The sequence below is a fragment of the Mirounga angustirostris genome, unplaced genomic scaffold (genome assembly GCF_029215605.1).
Source record: "Mirounga angustirostris isolate CCGP_5_RB_7025 unplaced genomic scaffold, mMirAng1.0.hap1 SCAF_16, whole genome shotgun sequence".
Taxonomy (NCBI): domain Eukaryota; kingdom Metazoa; phylum Chordata; class Mammalia; order Carnivora; family Phocidae; genus Mirounga; species Mirounga angustirostris.
Window position 1 is genome coordinate 35,079,569 of NW_026991724.1, and position 16,239 is coordinate 35,095,807.

Genomic DNA, 16,239 nt, shown 5'->3' on the forward strand with positions numbered 1-16,239 from the left:
GGGGAGGAAGGGGAATCTCCCCAGATCTGCTGCTTGTTTGGTCCCTGCTGGAGGAACAGTGGCCCGACTGTGCCGCGGATCACAGTTTATGGCAACCCCAAGCTGAGAGCCCACACCTCAGCTCCGTCTCTGCAGCTGGCTTCCCTGCTCCGATACTTGGGAGCTCTGCCACACTCAGGCACCCCCGGTCTTTCTGTGACCCCAAGGGTCCTGAGACCACACTGTCCCATGAGGGTTCCACCCCCCGCTTAGCCACTGGAGCGACATCCCTCAGCAGAGCCGACTTCCAAAAGTTCTGATTTTGTGCTCCACGGCTCTATCCTCCCCTCCCCCGCCATCTATCCTCCCAAATATCACCTTGGATTCACTTCTCTGCACCTCCTTCCTTCCAGAAAGTGGTCACTTTTCTGTTCAGAGAGTTGTTGCTATTCTTTTCTTCGATCTCCTTTGAGTTTGTAGGTGTTCAGAATGGTTTGATTCCTATCCAGCTGAATTCCCGAGACCAGACAAAATCCAGGTCTCCTACTCCTCTGCCATCTTGCTCCACACGCCCCTGTTCTTTACATCTTAATACATGTCCAAGATGGTTCCATTATCATAGTGTGTGTGTGTGTGAGAGAGAGAGAGAGAGAGAGAGAGAGATTTCCAGATGCTCAGATTCCTGGATCTCTGAAAGAACTCTGGAAATTGAAGTAGTTGAGTAGTTGAGACAAGGAAGAGGTTAAGTCCATGGTGGGAATGAAGAGAAGAGAGCTGGTCCTCATATCAGAGAGCAGACAGTTCCTCACCCCAGGCTAATGACTGAGACAGTGAAGGAAAGAAGTCTGTCTTACATATAATAATTAAAGAATGTTACAGGAACTGCATTATGGAAAAGACTCTCTCCTTGACCAAATTTTAGACAGGCTCCTCTGCACCCTCTTTTCCATGAGAACTCCACTGTGGCTGCTGTCCCATCTTTGGCCTGTTCAGACCTGTCTAAACAAAGAATCCTGCTCAGTCATCACTGACCTTTGATATCCAATCAGTCTTTCATCCTCCACCTTTGATGCCTACTTTTAGCAAGAATCCTCAGAGGTCAGGTTAGCAAGAACCCCCATCCCTTGATATCTCCTCTTATTAATTTTCCATCCAATGACCTCCTCACCCTGCTCCTTGGCTATAAATTCCCACTTGTCCTTGCAGTATTTGGAGTTGAGCCCAATCTCTCACTCCTCTCCTATTGCAATAGTCTTGTGAAAGTCTTCCTTACCATTTTAACAAGTGTCAGAATAATTTTTTCTTTAACTACACATCAAGAGTGTGGAAGGTCTTATGTCACTTTTGTGCACCTGGCAAAGTTTCATTTATCCTTAAGTTCAGTGTCACATTGTTTTCCATTTTGCCTGAGGACCCCACATCTCCCCTAACAGGATGAAAATTTCCTGTGGTTTTAGCATGTGTCACATAGCATTATGGTTGATTTTTTTACATGCCTGTCTCCTCTGCTATGAGCACATAGAGGGAAAACTGTGTTTCTATGTCTTTGTGTCCTCAGGGCTCAGCACAGGCCTGGCATAGAGAGGAAGATCGCTTCAAGACTGTTCACTGAATTGCTTCGCTTAGAGTCAAGTCCTTAAGCTTTGCTACGGACTGAATGTTTGCATCCTCATAAATTTATATATTGAAACCTAATCTCCAGAGCGATGGCATTTGCAGGTGGGACCATTGAGAGACAATTGGTCATGAGGGTGGAGCCCTCATGAATGAGATTAATGCCATTATAAAAAGAGACACAAGAGAAATGACCTCTCTCTCTTGTGAGGACACAGCCAGAAGGCAGCCATCTTGCAAATCAGAAAGAGAGTTCTTACCAGGAACCAAATTGGACTTCCCAGGCTTCAGAACTTCAAGGAATGAATTTCTGTTGTTTAAGCCATGTAGTCTATGGTGTTTCTATTATAATAGGCTGAACTAAGACAGGCTCAAGGCACAAGGAGCCTTTTCTGGACTGGGAGAGGCACAAGTGGGGTTCAAGGAGGATGGAAAATGCTCAGTTAAGCAGAGAGCAGTTAGGAGGACACCAATGAAGCAGGGGCAGCATAATCAAAAGGGGACAGTGAAATAGTTATCATGTGGGGGGAAATGGCACAATTTGGTATATAGAAACAGCAACCCACTCAAGATTTGAGCATGTCACTGTATATAAATTATAATTCAATTAAAAAGTGGACTTATTATAAGCTTATCTCCTGATATACAAGTTGAAGGAATATGGTTGGTTGTCAAGATGGACAGCAACAAGGACCTGGAATGCTGGAAAGATCACAGACAAAAGACGTCTTATCTCTCTATACCTAACTTCCCTTGGATCAGCTTTATTTATTCCACCTTCACATGGTCCAGGCTGGCCATCCCCAACTCACCCCCACAGTCCCCTCTCCAAGCCCATAAAACCTTCCAGTCTAGCTCTACAACTAACTAGAGTCTCTAGGAGAGTCCCCAGACCCTCTCCAGGTCCAGTCAGGTGTGGTGTGGGAAGGGGGACATCTAGGGTTGCAGGGATCTGCTCCCATGGTGGTGGAAGTATAGTTTTTGGAAAAGAAGGCCTGGGCAAGAAAGGAACTCCACAGGTATGTCAACTACAGAGCACATTAAGAAGATCAACTGGATCAGAATAGAGGCTTTATGTTGAAAAGAATTGGGCGTGGGGTTGGATCACAGAAGTTGATCAGCAAAAGGCCCAGAGGGTTATGTACAGTATCTTTTAGGCAGGGACAAGACTGTGCTTTATAAATACTTTAATATTGGGCTCCAGGTTCCATGGGGTCGGGGGGCATGTATCCTAGAATGCCTTCCCAAGGAAGAGGACCAGAAAGAGCCTAAATAATCCAGGACTCAGTTGCAGAAACCTATTCTATGCAAAGAAGAGCTGTTGTGAGCAGTTTGATGACCTGCCTCCTCTCATTATAGAGACTGCCCTTCTTCACCAGCTGGAGAAGCAGAGACCTCCACATCTCCTGACTACAATGGCAGGTGCATATCGAGATTTGGGATCTCCAGATGGGGCTGTGCCAACTGGCCCTAGTTGCCATTTTGAGGAGCAGAACAGACCTGTCTCATCTTGAAGGGTGCATGCTGGGAGGTGGAGTTTGTGCCCCAGCTGCTTCTCTTGGCAGTGGAGTATTAAAGCAACACCCAGGGGAGGGCACGAAGCTGGTGCAGGGAGCTGGCAAAGATGAGTGCTTAGCAGTCACACCAATCTCAGAGTACCTTTGTACAGGTTACAACTCTTTTGGTTACAATTACTTATCCTCCCCAGAGCTGGCGTTGGCCAAAAGGAGAAATGACAAGAATACAGAAGTGTCTTATAGAACGCACTGGGTTTCAGGAACAGCATGGACTCAGTGACTGGAACCCTGTAGAGCTCAGGGGGCCCCATTTCTACTTTTTTGGCATGCCTACTTCATTCATTTTCACCCAACAGAATAGCTAACTCCTCTTCCCTGTCCACAAGGCAGAACAGCAGTCACCAACAGCTCCTGAATTCACATGGCTGACTTTCAACAGAGCAATCCACTGAACCTGCCATGTCTTAGTTGCAGTCTGTGTTTATTGGGGAAGACCTGACTTGCCAGCTAGCATTGGCCACCATGTGGCCTGAGGGGTGTGGCCATGCTATATGAACATGACTTCTCTCACTGGAAAAAAAAGAAGCTGTGGGAGGTGGAGGGAGGAGACAGTTATCAGAGCAAGGGTAATTACATGGCAAACTAGGAGACACCCCAAGGCTGTCTGCTGTGGCCTCACTGTGTAGGGGCCTAGAACACAAAATTCCATCTTTTAATGTCACCCAATGATTATTCTGTTTCCCAAGCTTCAGTCACTCACAAACCATCTTGACAATTCTTGTCATTTCTAGAACCACCTTTCCTGTTATCTATATCATTTTTTTAAATCAATGCACTTGTTTTATTTACTTAAGTAAATTTTGGTCTTAGCCTAAGCAATAATAGTCATAAAACTGGGTTTGGTGTGTCTTTAAAATATTTTTTTTCACACACATTATAATAAGTGCATACCATTAAAATAAAAAGGGTTCATCCATAAAATTCTTAAAGCAATTTCACATACCCCTAGTGATAAGAGAACCACAGTTTAGGACTGGTGCCCCTCAGAAGGTCCCAGGAAGAGAATAGCAGAGAATGGTCATTCTTGGAGCCAGGCAGGCTTGAGTACAAATTCTAGGCTATTCAGTCTTTGGCAAGTCACACAAACTCTGTCAGCCTCGGCTTTTGCATTTAAAAATTTCTTAAAAAATTTTTTTCTTTCAGTTGATTTATAATTGATATATAACATTGTGTAAGTTTAAGGTGCACAACATGTTGATTTGCTAGCTACTGCTAGCATGATTATCATTTCTTTTTTTTTTTTTTAAAGATTTTATTTATTTATTCATGAGAGACAGAGAGAGAGAGAGGCAGAGGGAGAAGCAGGCTCCCAAGGAGCAGAGAGCCCGATGCGGGACTCAATCCCAGGACCCTGAGATCATGACCTGAGCCGAAGGCAGACGCTTAACCATCTGAGCCACCCAGGCGCCCATGATTATCATTTCTTTTATGTGATGAAAAAATTTAAGTTCTAAGCTCTTAGCAACTTCGAACTACAACAGATGAATGGATAAAGAAGATGCAGTATACATATACAATGGAATATTATTCAGCTATGAATAACCTTGCCATTTGGGACAACATGGATGGACCTTGAGGGCCTTATTCTAAGTGAGATAAGTCAGATAGAGAAAGAGAAGTACTGTGTATCACTTATATGTGAAGCCCTAAAAAAAAATGCCAAACTTGGGGCATCTGGGTGGTGCAGTTTGTTAATCCTTTGAGGGATACCTGCCCAGTGTCCTTGGTTTCGGCTGAGGAAATGATCTCAGGGTTTGAAGATCCAGCCTGCATCAGGCTCTGTGCTCAGCACGGAGTTGGCTTGAGATTCTCTCTCCCTCTCCCTCTGCCCCTCCCGCTCATGCTCTCTCTCTCTCTGAAATAAATAAATAAATCTTTAAAAAATATATATATATATATAAAAAGCTAAACTCGTAGAATCAGAGAGAAGAATGGTGGTTACCAGGGGCAGGTATTGAGGACTGGGGCGGGGTGGGGGGTTGTTGTTTAAGGCTGCAAACTTGTGAATAGAAGATGTGTACATTCTAGAGATCTGATGCACAACATAGTGGTTATAGATTTTTGCATTTGTAAAGCAGGGATAATACCCTCTTCAAAGGGGTACTATAAGACTTAGCGGGGGTGAAATTTCAGAAGTGCTGGGCATTCTGTGCATGCTGCAGGAGCTCAAACCCACTGAGGCTTTCAAGGGCAGGGGGTGCTCCTGAAAGACCACCATGGCTGGCTCATCTTGGCACCATTTTGTGCATACACCTCGGAAATCCTCTCTCATCCCTCAAAGTGAACCAGGCTTCTGGATGAAATCCCCCCAAGAGAATGCAGGAATGGTAGCACAGTATAGCAGTTAAAGTGCTAGAAGTTGGCAGGGCCAGATTTAAATACCAGTTCTGCCATTGATTAGCTGGGTGACCTCGGAAAAGTGGCTTAACTTCTCTGAGCTCATGTTTCTTCTCCTATAAAAATGATTATAATAATACCTACTCCCAAAAGGTTTTTATGAGGATCAAAGGAGAGAGAGCAGGACTTCCACAGCCTTTCGTCTGCCTTTATTCTATACCATGGTGTAACCACAGCAGTCACCTGCCATTAGCCACCGTGACTGTGACATTCCTATACATGCCTTAACAAGAGCCACTATTTCAGGGACGGGACAAGCTGAGCTGTCTGCTGGAGAGGGACTCCGTGGGAAAACAGGCCTGACCATCAGCTTCATAAGTTCTGACAGTAATGTGTCTAGCAATGAAAATAGTCATCATTTTCCACAGCAAAAAAAAGGAAGAAAAAAAATCATCTCCCAAAGCTTTGTAAATGAGAAATAATTCATGCATGAAGAAAGCCATTCCAGGGAGATATTATTAAAATTCTACCCTTTCTTGCTATTAGAAGAACAAAATAGGCAGAAAGAACTAGGGGAAGGGGGGGGATTCTTCTCCCACATCTGCAACTTCAAAATAAATGTAAAATGGCTTTTCTTTAAATTTTGATATGATGTCCCTTCTCACTTTGGACCAGATAGGAAGGGAAAGAGTTGGGAAGCCTCTGATGTATTCATGGGAACCCTTTTAAAAATTTTACTCTCCTTTATAAAGCCACAGGGGAGGTGGGATTCTTTTTCCATTCAGATGCAAAGCTGACCCTCATGGGTTTGCCTTGGAGAGTCCATTCTCCATCTAAAAGGGGACAGTTGCTATTTAATGCAGCCAACTCCTTTTGCTGGAAAATGGACCCCAAATTTCCAGATCTTCCAATCTTTCCAGAACATCCAAAAATCTGGATCTTTATTTTAAATTTCTTTTTAGTTCACAATTTAAATATTTTTTAAATACTAAGTTGGAAAAAAACAAACAACCCCCCCCCAAACCCACACGTTTGTGGGCCACATTTGATACAGGGGAATCTGGTTTGTGACCTCTGATTTAAACATTTTTTCCTTGGCTCACCCTCTTGTTCACTGGGGTGTTTCTAGACTGTTTTGCTAGTGAAGAGTCACAGGGTGTCTTTGGTCACAAGACACACAGAGCTTTGAAGGATGCCTGCTCTATGTCATTAATGTAGGAAAATTTGCATCCACACTTGCCTACCAATCCTCTCCAGAACATTTGTTCCCCAAACTACTCCATTTTTTGAGGAGGAATATTTTTCAATCTCAGATGTGTTTTCAGCCAGGATGTTCTCTTTGACACCAGCATAATCTACTGTGACATCACCTGCTTGCTTGACAAATGACAAGACAGGGAATTGATAATCAGGACAGATTCCCAGCCACAGGCCAGGCCTATTGCTACCTGCGTGTCCTCTGGGGACCCCGGGAGATGCTGGCCACCCTCTCCCACCCACCCCTCACGGGTTGCCTGATACACGGCTCTGCCAAGATGAAGCCTCTGGGCTTTTTGTCATAAATATAAGAGCTATGTTTTTCTGTTTTAGTCATTTAAACATGCTATCTTGAGATGGCTGCCATCTACCCAGAGGGTGATGTGTTTTGACATCTATATTTAAGGCTGATGTTAGAAGGCTCCTGGAGGAATAGCCCTGATGTGATATCCCTTCTGAATGGAAGGTACATGATGTGCAAACTGCTTCCTGGCTCGGCTTTTCATGAGGGCTATTCCACTGAGTGAGATGCAGGCATCATACAGAATATAAACTATTTGAGGGTCACATGTGCCCCCATAACCATAACTGTAAAAGGGAGCAAGAATGCTTATTCTTGGTGTCCTTCCTAGTGTTAACTGAGAAAATCTATGTAATACAGTTTTACAAAAGTAAATCAAACATTAGCTCCATTCAGTTTCTTAACTAGAAAATTGTATCCCCAAATCGCTAAACAAATGGGAAGAATTATATTGATAATATTTTAAACTCATTTAAACACTTTAAACTTTATGTAAATATCTTTTCATAAAATCAGAGTATCTTGGACTTCTCTAACAGCCTTCTCCATTAGGAAGTTTCATGGTCTTGTTTCATTTGTTTTCACATAGCAAAACCTAAGCATATGCCCTTGGGTGTGTCACTTACCTTTGGGTGTCAATTTGCTTATCTGTGAAATGGGGTAATTCAATGTTCCAATGCACAGGATCAGCCTGAAAGAAAACTGTGGTAAACTATGTGAAAGCACTTTCTAAAATATGGAAAGCAATACACACAATGAAGTTACTGGTCAGTTTGACCCCCAACCCCCACCCCACCCAGTCCATCTGAGAGCCCCTGCAGTACCCTGTCCTCTTGCATGCCTGGTGGGATTCCAGCCCCACTCATCAGAAGCAGAGCTTGGATCCTTCCTGGTAACAAAGCAGATGGTGGGGCAGAGGGTGTGAGCCCTGCACCTCAGGGCCATGCAGGACCTGGCAGGGTGAGCACTTACATACCCTTCCCTTTCCTAACCCCCTGTGGATCCTCTCTGTCACATTTCCACTCGGTATCTCAGCGAACCCACTTGACTTCCCCTTCCAAATGGATCCCACCACATGGCTGTCTCACTAGTCTGAGCCACTGCCATCCTTCACAACAGCCACTTCCCTGGTCCCTGTTTTCACCTTTGCCCCTACAGTCTGCTCTCCATGCAACAACCAGACACATTTTTCACAATGTAAGTCAGACCAGGGCCCCCTCTGTGTTCTACTCACAACCCTCCATGGGTCCTTTTCTTCCCTGAGGACACAGCTGGTCCTACTTTGGGCCTCACAGACTTGCCTGAGCTGACCTCTGGCTCCCTCTCTACTTCTCTCACACCCGCTGCATAGACCACCCAGCACCTTACATTTCACCTTCTCGCCAGTCATACAAGGAGTGGACTCTGATATCATTCCACAGAGAAGGGAACTGTGCCTCTGAAAGGCAAAGTTACTTGCCTAAGATCATGCAATGAGGAAGTGATGGACTCAGGATTGGAATTCGAGCCTTTTATGCTGATCTTATTTATTTTTACCCTGCTGTATAAACCACTTCAATCCATTTTGGAATGAGCAGGGAAGGAAGGAAGGAAGGAGGGAAGAAAGGAAGGAACAATTTGAAGTCTAGGACCAGCCATGTCTCTAGAGCAAGAGTCTTTGAAGGCCAGAAAAACTATTAACATAGTAAAAATCATTCCAAATATTGTAACTTGTGCTTGTCCTCTGCTTCAGGAATTTTTGTAGACATACAGAAAGAAGGCATATTTCAATGAACAGAGAAGTCCTGACTAACCAGGCTAGCATTTGAGTTAACGGCACAGAAAATGTGGTTGAGCCATCAGAAAATTGTTTTAATGTCTGGAGTTTCTGCTATTGTGCTGCTGTTAACATGATGCTAATGAAATGTAATAAAATGTGGCTTGAAAAGGAAACCCATCTGCTCTAAAACTTCAATTAATATGATTAAGATACAGCTTTTACACAATAAACTTGCATCTGATGCACATTCTGTGCTTTATGGATTATTACAGCAGTGCTACTGAGGTCATATAAAGTTAAGTTGTGTCCAATTAACATTTGCAGCCAGCTCTATAGCCCAGGGCCTCATGGTGGGGGGAGGGGGGAGAGGGAGTGGCAGTGCCTTGGACTTGACCACTTCCCTGAATGGCACATCACCTCTGCTCTCAGTTCCTCCAGACAGAGCCACACCTGCTCTCCTCTGTTTCCTGGCCTTCTCCCTTCTGTAATATGTGACAACATGGATCAGGCAGGGAAAGTGTCTGTGATGATAGTCTTGTCCTGGGACTGAGAGAGGGCTCTCTACCCTGCTCTGACTAGAAGGGGAGGGAAGTTGCTTGGTAGGAACTGCCCCCTTTATTTTCTTCTCTTGATATTCTACAATCAAATTCAAATTTTTCTGAGCATCTACTATGTGTAAGCCACTGGGAGAGAGAAGAGATACAAAGAAATAAAGGACAGCCCTGCTCCTTAGAACACATGAAGAGGCTTCAGGAGTAAAAATGGGCCACGGTGTGCAACAACATGTATGAAGCTAGAGAATATAATGCCAAGTGAAGTAAGTCAGTCAAAGACAAATACCATACAACTTCACCCATACATGTAGTTTAAGAAACAAAACAAGTGAACAAATTAAAAAAAGAGACAAACAAAAAAAAAAGGACTCTTGGGGCACCTGGGTGGCTCAGTGGGTTAAATGGTTCAGCATCTGCCTTTGACTCAGGTCATGATCTTGAGATCCTGGGATTGAGCCCCACATCAGGCTCCCTGTTCAGCAAGGAGTCTGCTTCTCCCTTCTCCCTCTGCTCCTTCCCCCTGCTCATGCTCTCTCTCTCTCTCCCTGTCTCAAATAAAATAGTGAATACTCTTAAAAAAAAAAAAAACAGACTCTTCAATATGGAGAACAAACTGATGGTTACCAGAAGGGAGGTGGGGGGAGGGGTTAAACAGATGATGGGGATTAAGGAGGACTCTTGTCATGATGAGCACCAGGTGATGTATGGACGTGTTGAATCACTACATTGTATACCTGAAACTAATATAAAACTGTATGTTAACTATACTGGAATTAAAATTTAAAAAGAAATCTCTGAAGAAATAAAGCCTCTGCATAGAGAAGAAAATTCCTGAGAGGAGAGAAAATAACACATCTATAAAACAAGAATAGGATGTCATTAATAAACAAATTAATGAAAGGAGTATTCAGAGGGAGAAAACAAACCTCTTGGGGGTGGAGGGCATCAAAAGGTACAAACTTAGAGTTGTAAAATAAAAAAGTCATCGAGATGTAACACACAGCATGGTGACTATAATTAATAATACTTTACTGCATATTTGAAAGTTGCTAAGAGAGTAAATCTTAGTTCTCATCACACACAAAAAATTCTGTAACTATGTATGATGATAGATGTTAACTAGACTTATTGTGATCATTTTGCAATGTATACAAATATTGAATTATTATGTCTTATCCCCAAAACTAATATACCTCAGTTTAAAAAACATAGGGAAAAAATGGCCCACTGTGAAAAATCTTATATGGGTCTTCTGTTCACCTTCCTTCCTCCAAATTCCAGCAGACTTCAGATACAGGAAGTACAGAGAGAAGGCCAGTCTTCTTTTTCCTTCAGTGGCAGGAAGGTACTCACCCCAAAGATAGAAGGCTGTAATGGACATCTGCACCAGGTGGAGTCCCCACAGTTTGGGCAGGGCTGACCCGACCCTACCCCTCTCTTTCCAGGCATGGCCAGTTAGGCCAGTCCATACCTCTGACCACAATGATTAGCTCAGGAGTTTGCACTTGATCAAATCAGACTAATAAAAATCAGGCCTATGACTTTCTATGGGGATGATTGGAGAAGTGCTCTCCTTCACTGTGACTGCAAAGCTAGAGAAAGAGGGTCAGGAGCTGTTTGGGGAGTAGAGGGGCAAGAAGCCAACAGAAGAAGGCGAAGCCAAGCTATGGGGAAAGACAGTCTTGATAACACAACTTGGGCATCTACATCCAGTTGTGCCTCATAGCAGCTTATCTCCTGCCCTGCCTAGTTGCCAGTATTGTGAATTCATCTTCTAAAAGGTAGTTTTAAGTTGACTGTTGCAGCTGAAGAAGTTCTGGCTGGTATGAAGGCAAATGCCACAAAAGTACTAGAATTTCCAGCGCCCTGGTGCTGCTGGAGGGGCTTCCCCAGACCCCAGAGATGTTGCAGAACTGAGCTGGGATGTCTCAGAGGCCAGCTGACTTCTGTGGCTATTGGGGTCTGCAGACTCATAGAGCCCACCCTCTCCTTTATTCCCTCTCCCATCCACTTCTTCCTCTTCCTCAGCTCTTTCATGGAAATGTCCCATCAACTTTCAAAACTGTTGCAGGGAACTTGCTCCAGTTGATCCCCACGGTGAATCATTGTGACCTGTGTTCTCAGCTTTTCAAGAAGCTCACAGCCTGTGAACCCAAAGCAACATTGGCTGAGTTTTTCCCCAGGAGATGTTTCAAGGTAGGAGAATGAGGAAAGCACCACTCAGCCTATCAGAAGTGTTACTCTCCAAGTTAGTAGAGGTGGTGCCCGTGGAACCTTACTCTGAGGGCTGTGTCCTGGATTCATGGTCCCTACAATTACCTTTGATTTTACTTCCAAGCACACACTGATAGACCTGAATGCTGAGTTGGACAGGAGGACATAGAAATGAGAAAGGGGGAGAGTGGATAAAGATTTCTAATACAGGATAGACCTGGAAACAAAGCCCAGTTCTGCATCTTATAACAAGGTGCCCTCAAAAAGTTACCTAACTTCCCCATGCCTCAGTTTCTACTTTGGCAAAATGGTAATGCCTTCATGGGGTTGTTGTGAGGATGCTTTGAGCTAAGGTTGTATATTGCTTCTCTCAGGGCTTGATAATACTAAGCTTTTTGTAAACTTAGTTTCCATATTCCAGGCACCAGGCTAAGAGTGTTCACATACTTTCTCATTTAATCATCACAAAATCCTTGTTAGGTAGATATTATTTTTCTTGTTTTACATGCAGAGGCTATGTCAGTCAGATGGCTAGTTGCAAAAAAACACAAATAGATTGGCTTTCTTGGACAAAAAGGGAATTTAATGAAAGGATTTTGGGGATTCAAAGAATCACTGGGAGGTCAAAGACCAGGCTGGGGGGGTGGCTGGGAACCCAGGTTGTGCAGCAGAACTTGTCTGGCCCACAGTCTCTAACAGTATGGGCAAGGATAACACTTCCAGATGGTCCCTCCAGTTTTTACCAATTGGCAAGGTCATAGAAGGGAGCAGCTGACTGACTGAGCTTACATCATCTCCCTGTCCCCTGGCTGGGATGGAAGGTAGAGAGAAGGTAGAGAAAGGACTGGGCACCTCTGCTTCCATGGCAGAAGGTGGGCAGAGGAACAGCCCTTCATCAAAACTACACGGTGGGATATTTCCCAAATGAAGATCAGGGTGTTAACAGGTTAAAGAGTATTTGATTCAGGACAGTCTACAATTTCAGAGGATCACTCAAGGCAATAGTTTTGGGATTGTTAATGGCTTGTCAAGTTCTTTCTCTCTCTCTTTCTCCCTTCCTGCCCTCCCCACACTTTTAGTAAAGAATGAGGACTTGAACCCATGCCTTTTGACTCATGGTCCTCTTTTTCTATCCTTCTACACCTCCTGCAAGGTGAGGGGGAAAATGGTGGGCAAAGGCACCAAAAAGGAAGTGGATTTTGAATATGGTGCTTAGATAAGCCTCACAATTGTAGAGAGGGAGACACAAGGTTGGGCAAACTGGCGTAGCTGAGGGGAGGTAGAGAGGCTATGTGAGATGGGCTAGGAGGGAATGGTGTCTCCTCCAGAGGGAGCAGGAAAAAGGGGGAAATGTCGGGGGTGAAGTGGGCAAGGAGTGAAAAGCAGAGCACTCTTGGGGTTCCAGGTTTGGACAGTAATACAAGTCACGTGTTCTTCAGGAGAGGCTAGAATGCCAGGACAGGCTGCCCTTGGGGTGCTGAGTCAGCACAGCCTGGCCAAGCAGCTCCTCCAAACAGGAGCTCATAAATCACAGCTGACAAGGTGGGGGCTGTCTGCTGTGCACACCTTTTGTTTCAGGGACAGATGGCCACTAGAGCATGTGTGTGGATTTTTTGTAGTTAGGGAACTGCATGTGCATCCTGGAGTGGTTATTAGTCTAGAGGGCTAAAATAAACAAAGAGATTTTTTCTGCCCCCACCCACCATGGACCACAGAAGTGTTTCCCAAACTAAAGCTATAAGAATATAAATTGTACTATAATTTAATAATGTTGTAATTTTATTTGGACTCATTTTTATTTTTTTAAAGATTTTATTTATTCATTTGAGACAGAGAGATACAGAGAGAGAGAGAGCATGAGCAGGGGAGAAGCAGAGGGAGAGGGAGAAGCAGGCTCCCCACTGAGCCAGGAGCCCTATGCAGGGCTCGATCCCAGGACCCCAGGATCATGACCTGAGCTGAAGGCAGATGCTTAGTGACTGAGCCACCCAGGAGCCCCTGGACTCATTTTTAAAGTCCAAATAAATATATTTTTAAAAGAACTTTTAGACTTCCAGTTTCTGGTCTAGCATGTAGAGAGCTTGAATGTTGTTACTATGCTCCAATAACAAGTAAAAAGCTAAACAAACTGAAAAAGTAAGAACTCTTCTTAGATCTGTCAGAGACATGAGGTCACATGGCAAACTGAAGTCTAGGGAGAGATAGACAGGGAATACAGAGAATCATAGCTTACTGGAGCAGAAAACCTCTTGGGAACCAGTACCTGGTTAGGAAAACCTAAACTGTAACTGACATATTGCTGGGGGCTCAGTGTGGACAGGTCTTAAAAGCTCCTGGGAGACTCAGTCATGGGGGCCTCCACACTTTTGTGAATTTTACCTCTAGGAGCTCAACCAAGTTCTCACAATGAATATCAAAGAAAAATGTCCTTATGCTTTCAGCAGGGGAAGGAGAAAAAAAACATTCTGAAATATGCCAGAGCACTCTGTTCTTTTTAACAAAACCTACCCTCAAAGAAACCCATTTTATCAAAGCCTAAACTATTGGGGTTTTATCAGAGCCTAACCAGGGGGAAAGGAAATCCTCAACTCCAGGCCACTCTAGTCATCTTGTCCCACCCAAGGAGGAAGAAGGGGACTGAGAAGCATTTGTAAAGTTTCAAGTCCAGAGGAACAAACTCATCAAAAGACTGAAACCAGACCAGAAGAGTATAGAACACTTACTTCCTCTCCCCCCACAATACTAAAGGCCTATTTATAATTGCTCCTTTTATCCAGCACATCGTGTCTGGCTATTGAGAAAAATTACAAGGCACCCTAAAAGGTAAAAGCACAGTTTGAAGGGACAGAGCAACCATCACAACCAGACTCAGGTATAGCAGGGATATTGGAAACAGATCAGGATTTTAAAAAAATATGACTAATATGCTAAGGGCTCTAATGGAAAAAATAGACAACGTGCAAGAACTGATGGACAATATAAGCAGAGAGATGGAAATTCTAAGAAAGAATAAAAAAGAAATGCTAGAGATAAAAACACTGTAAAGAAATGAAACATGCTTTGATAGGCTTATTAGTAGACTGGACATAGAAGAGAAAAAAAAAATCTCTGAGCTTGAGAATATGTCCATGGAAACTTCCAAAACTAAAAGCTAAGAAAAAAAAAAAAACCTGAAGAAAACAGAATAGAACATCCAAGAACTGTGGAAAAATTGCAAAAGGTGTTATCATATACATAATGGGAATGCCAGAATAGACAAAAGAGAAAAAGAAACAGAAGAAACATTTGAAATGACTGAGAATTTCCCCCAAATTAATGTCACACACAAAACCACAGAACTAGAAAGCTCAGAGAACACCAAGTAGGCTAAATGACCAAAAAAACCCCAAAAAACAAAAAACAAACCCACACAAAAACAAAAAAACAACCGAGCAAACAACAAAAACCCACTATGTCTAGGCATATCATATTCAAACTGCAAAAAAAAAAAAAAAAAAAAAAAAAAAATCAAAGATAAAGAAAAGAAAATTGAAAGAAGCCAGAGAAAAATTTTAAAAAACTTACCTAGAGAGGAGCAAAAATGAGAATTATGATTGACTTCTCTTCAGAAACCATACAAGCAAGAACAGAGTGGAGTGAAATATTTAAAGTGTTGAGAGAAAAATATTTACTGTGTGAGAGAAAACAACCACCAATCTAAAATTTTGTACCATGTGAAACTATCCCTCAAAAGTGAAGAAGAAATAATGACTTTATCAGACACAAAAATTGAGAGAATTTGTTGCCAATAGACCTGCCTTATAAGAAATGTTATAAAAAGCTCTGTAGAAAGAAGAAAAATTATCTAAGTTAGAGATGCAGATATACATAAAGAAAGGAGGAGCATTGGAGAAGGAATAGTGAAGGTAAAGTAAAACTTTTTTCTTATTCTTAATTGATTTAATAGATAATGAAATAACAGTTTTTTCGAAATAACAGTTTTTTCAAAATAACAGCAACAATGTACTTGTGTGTGTGTGTGTGTGCGTGTGTGTGTGTAAGCAAATATATGTTTAAGTGAAATGAATGACAGCAATGACACAAGAGATGGGAGGGAGGAATTAGTATTATTTTGTTATTATAAGTACTTGCACTACCCCCATGAAGTGGCATAGTCTTATTTGAAAGTAGGCTTAGATTAGTTGCAAATATACATTGCAAAATCTAGGGAAGCCACTAAAAAGTAAAAAAAAAAAAAAATAGAGGTGCATAACTAATATGGTAAGAAAGAAGAAAAAAGTGAATCATAAAATTCTCAATTAAAACCACAAAAGGCAGAAGCAGTGGAAGACAGAAATAGGGATTGGGAATAAGGGCAACAAAAAGAAAAGAGTAACAAATATGGTAGATATTAATCCAACTATATCAATTACCACATTAAATGTCAATGGTTTAAATACATCAATCAAAAGACAGAGATTGTCAGAATGAACCAAAAAATGAGACCCAATTATATGTTGTCTATAATAAACTCACTTTAAATATAAAGACACATGTAAATTAAAAGTACATGGAGAAAGATATGCCATGCTAAACCTAATCAAAAGAAGGCTGGACATTTGCAACAACGTGGATGGAACTGGAGGGTATTATGTTGAGTGAAATAAG